This window comes from Nomascus leucogenys, chromosome X, assembly GCF_006542625.1.
Source record: "Nomascus leucogenys isolate Asia chromosome X, Asia_NLE_v1, whole genome shotgun sequence".
NCBI classification, from domain to species: domain Eukaryota; kingdom Metazoa; phylum Chordata; class Mammalia; order Primates; family Hylobatidae; genus Nomascus; species Nomascus leucogenys.
The window spans coordinates 75,609,200-75,621,720 of NC_044406.1; the positions used below are offsets into that span (position 1 = coordinate 75,609,200).

General features: G+C 36.0%; 1 protein-coding gene across 2 annotated transcripts in view; it reads left to right on the top strand.

Moving 5' to 3' along the window:
* DACH2 (dachshund family transcription factor 2) overlaps window positions 1-12,521 on the top strand; it is a 676,171-nt gene that overhangs the window by 643,250 nt on the left and 20,400 nt on the right. The gene's annotated exons all lie outside the window — the stretch shown is intronic.

A 12,521-nucleotide genomic window follows, 5' to 3' on the forward strand; every position in this document is an offset into this window, starting at 1 on the left:
ACACAGAGACATTCAGTAATGTTTATCATGCTATAAGAAGAAGGCAGACTCATAGGAAATAAGTTAAAATCAGAAAAGAATGTATCAGATGATTAACCTTTGTATAATCATTTACATTCAACTGCATGATACATTTTTGAAAGATTTCTAATTAATTGAAAATTTTTTTGAAAATATTCCTCTTCGTCTAATAGTTATTAGAGAAAATCACCACCACACTCTTCAATTTATACCACTTTGATTTATGCCACAATGCAATGCACAACTAAGAACTCAAAAGTGTTTCTGATAAAAGTCATTAAGTAAGGTGAGAATATTGAAATAGAAGAAAGTAAAGTTGAATCAGTCCCCACAAACTAGAAATGAAGATGGGGAAGAGGCAGCATTAAAACACAAAACAAAATGGCACATTCATGTGTTCTAGTGCTGGCATTTACACATCCTTGCCTCTTTGGATATATATTATGAATTATTTTATTATTATTTTTATCAGAAAAAGAGTGTCCATAAGATGGTATGAATTTTCATAGCAACAGACAGCATCTAAAACTAGCATTGTGCTTTTGGTAAAGGTTGTTAAATTAAGCATTACTAATAGATACGAACTTCTTTGATAAAACTTAAGAAATTTTCAGGCGAGAAGCAACAGCTTTTTTTGTTTGTTTGTTTGTTTTCTGAGATGGAGTCTCACTCTCCTTCCCATCCTGGAGTGCTGTGGTGTGATATCAGCACACTGCAAACTTCGCCTTCTGGGCTCAAGCGATTCTCCTGCCTCAGCCTCCTGAGTAGCTGGGATTACAGGCACCTGCCACTGCGCCTGGCTAATTTTTGCATTTTTAGTAGAAATGGGGTTTCACCATGTTGGCCGGGCTGGTCTTGAACTCCTGACCTCAAGTGGTCTGCCCACCTCAGCCTCCCAAAGTGCTGGGATTACAGGCATGAGCCACTGTGCCTGGCCGCAACAGTTTTTGTTATCTTAATGTCTATATTACACAGGACAAGAAAAAAAATGTGAAAATTGCAGTGCTTTGCCTTGTTAATTAAATATATATTTTTAATAAAATTCAGCTTTCTAAAATAAACAATTAGGGTCATTTTGAGTTAGCTAGGTTTATAACAGTATTGCAATTATGGTATCAAACTCGTCTATTAGGAAAACCCTTAATTTTTTGTATAAAATATGTGATGGCTCAGTGCCTCAATTTTTTTTTTAATTTTTTTAAGAGGTGGAGTCCCACTACATTGCCCAAGCTGGAGTGTAGTGGCTATTCGTAGGCATGATCATAGTGCATTGCAGCCTCAAACTCCTGGGGTCCAGTGATCCTTCTACCTCAGCATCCTGAATAGCTGGAACTAGGGATTCATGCCACTGTACCAAGCCCATTGCCTCCATATTTTAGCTAAGACTGAAATATCAGTATATATTCTCAGTGATTGTGGGTATGTGCACATACGTGCGTGTGCATGAACAAGAGAAGGAGATGGCTAATGAAAACAGAACTGTCTATCATTAGTACTGTGGTAACATGAAAATGTGAATATGCATAGATTACAAACAGGTATAATTGCACAGTTATTAGTGAGCATATTGATAAAAATGTCAAATCTGTGTAATTAAGAGCATGTTCCTCATGAAGGAGTTTATAGGAGGTGACAAACTGTGAATTCTTTGTTATACAGACTGTTTTCCCAAGTTTTCCGTGATAGTGTCATTCTGATTTTGAATTATCTTTAATTTTTAATCTTAATCCTCTAAAATATCTTCTTTATACCTTTCTTGGATACAAGTAAATTTATAATCCATAGAATTCATTCTTGGAAAAATATTTTCCTTTTATTTGTATAGGCTCATGTTTTTTACTATTTTGTTTCCTGAATCTATGTTACAAATTGGCCCATTACTCATGTTTTTCTGCAGTGTAAATTGATTTTCACAACCTCTATATCTATAAAACCAACTGGTTGATATATGTCTTTAATTTTATTCAATTTCTTGAAGCTTTGGCGATACATCCTTAAAATTAGGTATCATTTTTGAAACGATTTTTTGAAATGTGAAAAATAACTAGTTAAAATATATATTGTGATAAGAAGCAATATTAAAATCTTGTAAATGTAGCAAAAATTAACCTTTATAGAGCCCAGTGGTTTTTTGAATTGTGATTCCCACACCAGCAACTTTAGCATCAATTGGGCACTTGTTAGAAATTCAAATTGCCAGGCTCTACTCTATACCTACTGAGTAAGAAACTCTGGAAGCAAGGAATGTGTATTTAAAAGACTTTCAGTGCATTCTTATGCATGATAAAGTTTGAGAACTGTGCTCTAAAGTGCTGGATGAATAACTTGCTCCCTTCTTCCTTCCATTGACTCTTTCTACTCAGTCAGATAAGTTAACTAACCAAATATGAAAGCAGTGATTTTTAAATTTGGCACCTGAATTGCCAGGTCAGAACAATAAATTTCCCTTTCTGATCTGTGCCAGATTAAGAAGAGAAGTTTCTTTCTTGGTTGAAAAAAAAAAAAAAATGACTGGATGTCTCCTGGCGGAGAAACAAAATGAGAAATCTGCTTTGCAGCCTCTTCAGCCAGCCAGATGCCTGAGCCCCCAGTAAGACTAAAAGCAAACCTATATTAGAATCCTGGGGAATATGGGCAACATGGATGACTTGACACGTCAGGTTGAAAGCTGCCACTGAACCACGATGCCTGGCATACTCAGATTTCAGAGGGAAGGCACAAAGCCATTTTACAAATGAGCCGGAGTGACAAAACATTATCACCTGGAAGGGTCATCTAATTTAGGGAAATGGGTGCCCTCCTCCTCCATCTATCCCAAACACATCTCTTCAAAACAGCAGCTTTCTTTCTACCTTACCCCATTCCCAATCCTGCCTCTTGTTTGCCAATTTATGATGCAAACTGTTATAATGTTACTTGGCACTCATAGAATGTTATTTTTTGTGCAGCCTTTTACACAGAGGTAGCCAGGCTGGTTTTCTGGAGAAGGGACTTGTACATGCCTTTGGTGCTTTTTATTTGTTTATATCAGAAGTTCTTGTTTTTCTTTGCAGATTTTAGATCAAATTCTAGTCTGTTTCTGGAACCTCAGCAGTTTTGTATTTCTAGGCTCTATAAAATATAGAGTTACTCCAAAAAATCAGTCAGGTCTTCTTTATCTCTGATATAATAATAGATCATCTCAGAGATGATGGGAAACTATGTGTGTGGGAGAGAAAGGTTTATGCTTTAAAATTTTTTTGCTCAGAGGACTATGCTATGTAGACAAGTTCAATAAATTTACACTAGACATTCTGTGACAACTATACAAGCTATTTTTTGAAATTGTAAAATTTCAATTTGTCACAATATTTGTAGATTATAGTAATCATTTATTTTATTGGAGAGACTAAGAGTTGACCAGAAACTCTTTACCTCCATCCCCTTTCTTCCTTCATTCTACCACATATTTGTAAATAAATAAATACATAAATTATATATTCATGTACAATCTTGTCTTTTTGAATAAAAAAGAAATAGTGGAATCAATCTGATGATTCGAAATCTTACAGGGCTTTAAGGTTACCAGTCGACATATCAAATATCATTACATAGGTTATAGATAGACACATGATGGTGTCTATTCTAGATACTGAGGAGACAACAGTGAGCAAATAAAAATCGGACAAAAGTCACTGCCCTCAAAAAGATTCAATTGTACTGGAATAAAATATTTAATAAAATAATAAATAATTATATTGTATATTAAATTGTGCTTAATTTTACAGAACAAAATAAATCATCTCAATGGGGTAGAAATAGGGGTGCAGGTTGCAGTGTTAAATAGGATGGTCAGTATAGGTTTCACAAAGAAGATACCGTTTGAGCAAATCATACAGGTGGCAATCTCAAATGAAATGCATAAACACTCTAAAACACACCTTGTAAAGCATTTTGTTAGTTCTAAATTTTTATTTGACTTTTTTTCTTATTAAGCTTATTACATTCTCTACAGTTTGAATATCCCTTATCTGGAATGCTTCAGACCAGACATGTTTCTATTATTGGCTCATTCTTGCATTGCTATAATGAAACACCAGAAACTGAGTAATTTATAAAGCAAAGAGGTTTAATTGGATAATGGTTCTTCAGGCTGTACAGGAAATATGATACTGGCATCTGCTCAGCTTCTGAAGTGGCCTCAGGAAACTTTCAATCATGGCAGAAGGCTAAGGAGAAGCAAGCCTGTCTTGGCACACATGTTTAAATAACCACATCTCATGAGAACTGACTCACTCACTATCATGAGAACCGCACCAGGAGATGGTGCTAGACCATTCATGAGAATTTTCCCCCAGTGACCCAATCACCTCCCACCAGGCTGCATCTCCAACACTGGGGATGACAATTTGACATGAAATATAGGTAAGGACACAGATCCAAACCATATCATTCTGCCCTGACCCCTCCCAAATCACATGCCTTTCTCACATTTCAAAATACAATCATGCCTTCCCAACAGTACCCCAAAGTCTTAACTAATTCCATCATTAACTCAAAAGTCTGCAGTCCAAAGTCTTATCTGAGACAAGGCTAGTCCCTTCTGCCTATGACCCTGTAAAACAAAAATAAGTTAGTTACTTCCAAAAAACAATGAGGGTATAGTCATTGGGTAAATACTCCCATTCTGAAAGGTAGAAATTGTCCAGAAGAAATGGGCTACAGGCCCCATGCAAGTCTGAAATCTAGCAGCGCAGGCATTAAATCTTAAAGCTCCAAAAGAGTATCCTTTGACTTCATGTCTCACATCCAGGGCATACTGGTACAATAGGCTCCCAAGGCCTTGGGCAGATCTGCCCCTGTGGCTTTGCAGGGTTCAACCTCCATGGTTGCTCTCAAGGGCTAGTGTTGATTGCCTGTGGCTTTTCCAGGTTCATAGTGCAGGCTGTTGGTGGATCCATAATTCTGGGTTCTGGAGGATGCTGGCCCCTTGTCACAGCTCCACTACTAGGCAGTGCCCCAATGGGGACTCTGTGTGGGAGCTCCAACTCCATATTTCGCTTCTGCTCTGCACTCGTAGAGGTTCTCCATGAGGGCTCCACCCCTGCCGCTGGCTTCTGCCTGGGGAACCAGGCTTTTCCACACATTCTCTAAAATTTAGGCACAGGCTCCCAAGCCTCAGCTCTTGCACTCTGTGCTCCTGCAGGCTTAACACCACATGAAAGCGGCCAAGGCTTATGGCTTGTTCCTCTGAAGTATCAGTTCAAGCTGTACCTGGGTCCCTTTTAGCCATGGCTGAAGGTGGAGTGCCTGGGATGCAGGGAGCAGTGTTCTGAGGCTACACAGGGCTGTGTGGCCCTGGGCCTGGCCCACGAAATCATGTTTTCCTTCCTAGGCCTCAAGGCCTGTGATGGAAGGGGCTGCCAGGAAGGTCCCTGAAATGCCTTTGAGGCATTTTCCCTATTGTCTTGGCTATTAACATTTAGCTCCTCTTTACTTATGCAAATTTCTTCAGCCCACTTGAATTCCTCACCAGAAAATGGGCTTTTTTTTTTTTTTCCTACACATGACCAGGCTGCAAATTTTCCAAACTTTTATGCCCTGCTCCCCTTTTAAACATAAGTTCCAGTATCAGGTCATTTGTTTGCTCACACATAAAAGCATACACTGTTTTAAGCAGCCAGGCTACATCTTGAACACTTTGCTTCTTAGAAATTTCTTCTGGCAAATACCCTAAATCATCACTCTCAAGTTCAAAGTTCCACAGATCCCTAGAGCAGGCACACAATGCAGCAAGGCTCTTTGCTAAAGCATAGCAAAAGTGACCTTTCCTCCAGTTTCCAATAAGTTTCTCATTTCCATCTGAGACCTCCTCAGTCTGGGCTTCATTGTCCATATAACTATAAGCATTTTAGTCACAACAATTTAAAAAGTCTCTAGGAAGTTCCAAACCTTCCCTCATCTTCCTGTCTTCTTCTGACCTTCTATATTCCTCCAATCTCTTCCTGTTATCCAATTCCAAAGCTGTTTCCACGTTTTTAGGTATCTTTATAGCAATACCCCACTTCTGGTACCAATTTTCTGTATTAGTCTGTTCTTGCACTGCTATAAAGAAATACTTGAGACTGGGTAACTTATAAAGAAAACAGGTTTAATTGGCTCACAGTTTCACAGGCTGTACAGGAATCATGATGCTGGCACCTGCTTGGCTTCTGGGGAGGCCTCAGGGAACTTTCAATCATGGTAGAAGGCAAAGGGGAAGCAAGCATGTCTTATATGACCAGAGCAGGAGGAAGAGATAGATGGGGAGGTGTCATACACTTTTAAATAACCAGATCTCATGAGACGTCACTCACTCACTATCTTGAGAACTCCACTCCCACGATCCAATCACCTCACACCAGGCCTATCTCCAACACTGAGGATTTTTGACATGAGATTTGTGTAGTGGCACAGGTCCGAACCGTATCATTTTTAATTTTGGGTTTTTCAGATTTTGCAGTATTTGCATATACATCATTAAATATGTTGGGGATGGGACTCAGGTCTAAACATGAACTTAATTTACTTTTCATATACACCTTATAAACTTAGCCTGAAGGTAGTTTTATAAAATGTTTTTAATAACTTTGTGCATGAAACAAAGTTTTTATTGTATTTTGACTGTGATCTGTCACATTATGTCAGGTGTGGATTACTCCACTTGTGGCTTAATGTCTGAGCTCAAAAAGTTTTGAATTTTGAAACGTTTCAGATTTTAGATTTTCCAATAAGGGATCCTCAACCTGTAGAAGGGGAAATCTAGTTAACTGTCCTTTCATTGAGATTTTCCTATATGAAAAATAGGAAAGAACAGTGCTTCCCAACCAGTATTGACATTTGGCCAGATAATTCTTTGTTGGGAATCCAGTGGTGGTTGGGGGTGAAGGGCTTTCCTATGATTTGTGGGCGTTTTGCAGCATCACTGGCCTCTACCACTAGATGTCAGCAGTACGTAGTCTTGACAATCAAACATTTCTCCAGCTATTGTCATATGTCCTCTGGGCAACAAAATTGCTCCTGGTTAAAAACCACTGACCTGTGTCTTCAGGTCTTCAATGACTTGGAAAGCAAAAGTGGGCTAATTTAAGGTGAAGCTGGGCTCATCCAGTTTTTACCTAGAGAAGGATATTTCCAAACATTGTGTTTCATGAGGTGTTAGTAGATGCTTAGGTTGTCAAATATATGACTATATACTCCTCTTCCACTTCTGTAAATTTTCAACTACCATTTAATTTATTTAATAAACACTTATATTGTATTTACTTTGGGTCAGAAATTATTCTATCAATTTTGCTAATAGTAGTTCATTAATATTTATAATAGCCCTAAGAGGTAGGTGTTAGTATTATCCTAACTTTGTAGATAAAGAAACTGAGGCATAGAAAGGTTAAGCAACTTTCCCAGGGTCCTACAAATCATAGAGCAGGGATTCAAACCCAAGCAATCGGGCTCCAGTGTATTTTGCTCTTCATTATGCTCTCTGCTTCCTATCTTGACATATAACATATGTTAATATTTAGCATTAGCATTTTATTTATTAAAAAAAAAGTCCATAGGATTTTGGGACACAGTTGGTGTTTAGTTACAAGAATAAGTTCTTTAGTGGTGATTTGTGAAATGGGGCCTGAGATGTTCTGCTTTAAAAGATTTAGCAAGTTAAAAATAAAGGAAAACTGTGCCCTGTGAAATATGAGTTTCGGATTCTATTTTTAGTCTAAATATGTCCCACGGAATATTTTGGACATAATTATATTAAACAATGATTTGCTGTTTATCTGAAATTCAAATTCCACAGAGCACCCTGTAATGTATCTAGCAATCCTAGCCTTAAGAAAAAGTGTTAAATATTGTTTAGGCCAGTTTTCTCAACACTAATTTGAGCAAGGAAGCTTTTCTTGTTAGAACACCTAATATCACGTGGAAGTTCTGTGGGGTTTTAGTCTAAGGACAGTGGGAATGCCTTTCAGCTAGAGAGTGAATAGATTATTAAGGGTTCATTCCAAAGTACAGTGATCTCTTCTTTGAACTCCTAGAGGCAAATAACAATCTATGCCACATGACCATGATTCAAGTTTAAGTGTCCACTGTTTTCCTAAATAATGTATCCACTCCTTAATGACAAGAACTGGGTATCACACTTCTTCCAAACCTTTTACTGGACATAATATTTGTTATTGGAATAATATTTTGTCTGAAAGATGACTGAATTCCAATGCTTGATTTATAAAGGAGCCTGTTATGTGAAATTGCTAATCTAAGGATCCACAGCAAATGAGCATAATTGGTTTTAGAGTATCTGTGTCACTTTCTCAGGCTGGTACGTCTTCATTCCTTTGCTACTAGCTTTCTGTTTTCATTTATCTGTATTATTTTCATTTCATCTCCTTAAAGAAATACAACAATTTGGGGATCAAGCTTTTCTTTTCCACATTTGATGATGGCAATACTTGAGGAGTCACTGAAGCTATGTACACTTCCTTATATTCACGCAAGTCACATTACACAGCAGTTGGTCATTTTATTGTTGTAATTGTTCCTCAGTTTGTTAGAGGGAAGCAGGTGTCTCGCTTGTCCTGAATGTAATAATAATGACATTGCCAAAAAAAAAAAAAAAAGAGTCACTTGGGACAATTGTATTTAGGGAAAAGTTCTCAAATAAAATAATAAAGTACAATTTACTTGATAACGAATAAAACTGATGACCTGGTAGGTAGCTACATTTTTCTACTGCTGGGTTAGTCAACTGTGTTAACTTTATATTCCTGTATCACAATCCTTAAAGCCCAGAGGAGAGACACTCCATGAAAAATGGGAAAATAAGCACTAGAGTCATGTAGAGAGCCTCTAGCAGCCTGGACTTAATTTTCTGGGTGATTTTTCTATTATGAGTATTCACTATATATTTATCTTTTTTTCCTACGAAAGTTCCTGTCAACTTTTATATCTATTCGTCTGGGCTGTACGAAATAAATTAAAATGAAGAGCTTATTTTCTAAGTAGATGCCCAAGTGCTATTACAAAGTATGGCGGGTTTAACAAACAGGCTTAATAAAAGTGGTTTCCACTTTGCTTTAATAAGTGAAGAGATCGCTCATGTCCTTGATTAGATAGCAGTTCTCCTATCCTTACTTTGTAGTTTATACTATTATGTTCTATGTGCTGATAAAGGTTTTACTATTTACATTTTGAATACCAGCTTTTTAAATAAAAAAAATCAAAATCCTTTTTCCTGGGTTTAATAAAGAGATGCTCTTATTTAACCAATAGCCTATGTTTCTAATACTTGCCCATTTTAAATTTTATTGCCAGTTAGGATTTTTCAACCCTACCTAGTAAATTCCTACATAACAGTGCACTTATTTAAATTCTGAGCAAAATTCAGATGCTGTTCAGATGTAAAAATATATTACAAGATTGAAATTGATTTCCAATTCATTTACCATTCATTTTTGTAGCAAACGAGTTAAATAGGAAAAAAAAATCTGATGTATAGTTTGGCAGTTTCCTCTTGCATACACTAAAACATAATACACTTCTACTACTTTTGGGCTATTATGGACCTTAACATGCAATGTGACCTTGGTCCGAAAAGCATGTTTGGTTAGCACAGAAACTTAATCATAAGAAGTCATAAGTAGAATCCTTCTTCTTTATGGCCCTTTTTCTAGGACTAGGAAATTTATTGCTTGTGGGACAGGTAGGATATGAACAATGGGCCAAATAGAGTCCAGGGTTATCTCATCCATGTTAAAACTGCTGCTGAAAATCGATGTGACCTCTGCTACGCTGTCATCCCAGTTCCCACCCTCTGTGTCCTATTTGTCTTTTGATAGAAGCTTAGATCCGTGTGCTGTCTCTATGTGTCTCTCTTGGGCCAGATTATCAAAATGAATCATTGCCTGCATACCTCTTATATTTCTATTTATTTTCCTGGTGTTGACGAGGTCTGATGAAATATGATTCTTTTTGTATTTGATCCTCACTGCAGCAAGCAACACCTAATTCAGCTGTGTCTATCTCTTTAAAGAAGAGTAATACTATTTTGAAACTCCAATTTACTGTACAGCAACATTACAAACCATAGACCATGCAATCTGTCTTCATAGTCAATAGTAATTTTCCTTTCAGCCAATTTAATGGCATTTTTTTCATCTTCAAATAGAAGACTTCTAACAAATTTAATGTAGTTATAATTTTGTTTTTTGCATACTGAATGTATTGCTTTCCTTTTCAGCTATCTTGTTTGTAAAGTAACCCTCAGAGTCTCACCACAGAGGTTATACATATGAGTAGGTGATATGTAACAATGTATCCATTATTTTAAGAACTCTATCCTTGACACAAAATATTTATTCAGGGAAATGATTATATTGTCTCTGAATCAGCAGGAAGTTAATGTTATAACTTTGTAGCACTTCATTTTATGATAGTAGTTTTTCCAGGCTACATAAATTAATACTTTAAGATTTATAAGCATCAGCATAAAAGTACAGAACCTTTCCAGCTATTATAAATATTGATATACCATCATTATAAAGTCATTCCATCCACTTAATACATTCACGTGGAGAAGAAAAAAATACTACTTAAATATAGACATCAAACAATGCAATTGAAGCATAACACTGTGGTTAATTGTTGAGAAATGTACCTTAGAAACCTTGGATCTGCTGCTTAAGACATGTTTTAATAGTGTTTTTATGAGATAATACTTCAAAAGAAACCATGTAGCTGAATAAGGTCACAGAATTTGTGATAATGTGCTGATTCTCTCTGGAATAATTTACCTCTTCTAAACCTACCACTGACTTTATAAAAAAAAAAAGGTAGAGAGGCAAATGTCTTGTAAGAGTTTAGGGTTAATTTTAAATAGTGAGAGTTACATAACTAGAGTATGAAAATAAACTACAAGTGAGTTGTAGAAAACATTTGCATCTGTGAACAAAATATTGTTTTCAAAGCTTTACTAAAAAAAATTCCTGGGAAGTTATTCTCATAGCTTTCTGTGCTAAAGAAAATTAATGGTATAGTTCATGCATTTTATTGAATTATTTAAGGTCAATAAACAAATGCTCTTTTTAATATTTGGATTCAAAAAGTATGAAACTGTTGACTCTAAGATAATCATATAGCATTTTTTAAATTGCTATTGGTTTGGAAAAATAAAAAATGTAAAGGTGATATATAGTAAGAGCCTTTTATTCAGAGATAGTACTAAGTAATCTCACTGAAGTTTCCCACAAATGAATGGCACAACTTGCCACACAAGAAATTCCACAGCAAAAGGTAACTGTTAAATTAATGGGGCTCAAGACTCTGCACACTGCATATGTAGGCTGCTTGCAATAGAAAAATGAAGTCTTAGTATATGACAAATCCATATTCCATACCTATAGGAACCAGAACCAATAGACATTTTTTTGTTTCCAAACCATGTGAAATTGGTTATGTCTAGATTTAAGCCAAGTCATTTTTCTTGAGTGAGTCTCATTAGACATATATGGAGTCACTGGATTTTTTTTCTGACCAGAGAGATGCGTATTTTTTAAACTTCGCCTGTGCTCTCTTGCTGAAATTAAGATACTCCAGTGAGCAGCGTAACTGTTTGAGGTGCTGTGATTCACCCCATCATGCACTGCTGATGAACTCAACTAAGAGTAACTGAATTTCTTTCGTTAACATCCCAAGATTACCTCTCTGTGGCAGTTTCTTTTTACATATGTAGTTACAGAAGAAAATGTGTCTAATTCATACAGGTCATATGAAAGATTGTCAGCCAGAATAACCAAGTATTCAGGGTTCTCAAAGTAGGAGGGGATTCCCTTTATAATTAGATATATCTGTTTGAAGCAAATATAAAACATATTTATAAACAAAAATTCTACTCGTAGCTCTTTATTGAGTAATGAGAATATTGAAGAATACAACATAAAAATAAAAGAGGAGAATAGCTGTAACTTGTGATTTTATGTCATATGTGTTATTTTTTGTTAAGGGATATTCCATGAAATAAAAAGTAACACTGGAAACAATCCAAATAGTCATCAACTGGAAAATGTTTAAACGCAAGCTAGTATATTCATGAAACAAAATACTATTCAGCAATAAAAATAAACTACCGATACCTGCCACAACATGGATAAGCTTAAAAAACATGCTAAGAGAAAGAAGCCAGACACAAAAAACCATGTATCGTAGGATTCTATTTATATGAAACATTCAGAAAAGGCAAACCTTTGGAGATAAGGCAAATTAGTGGTTTTTAGGGGCTGAGGTGGGAAAGAAGATTAACTGTAAATGGACATGAGGAGTCTTTATAGGGGAAATTAAGATGTTCTAAAATAGATTTGTGGTAATGATTAGACAACTCTAGAAATTTACTAAAAATGAAATGTATACTTAAAATACGTGAATTTTATTGTATGTAGATTATGTTTCAATAAAGCTGTTAAAATAATCAAGATAAATAAATTGATTGA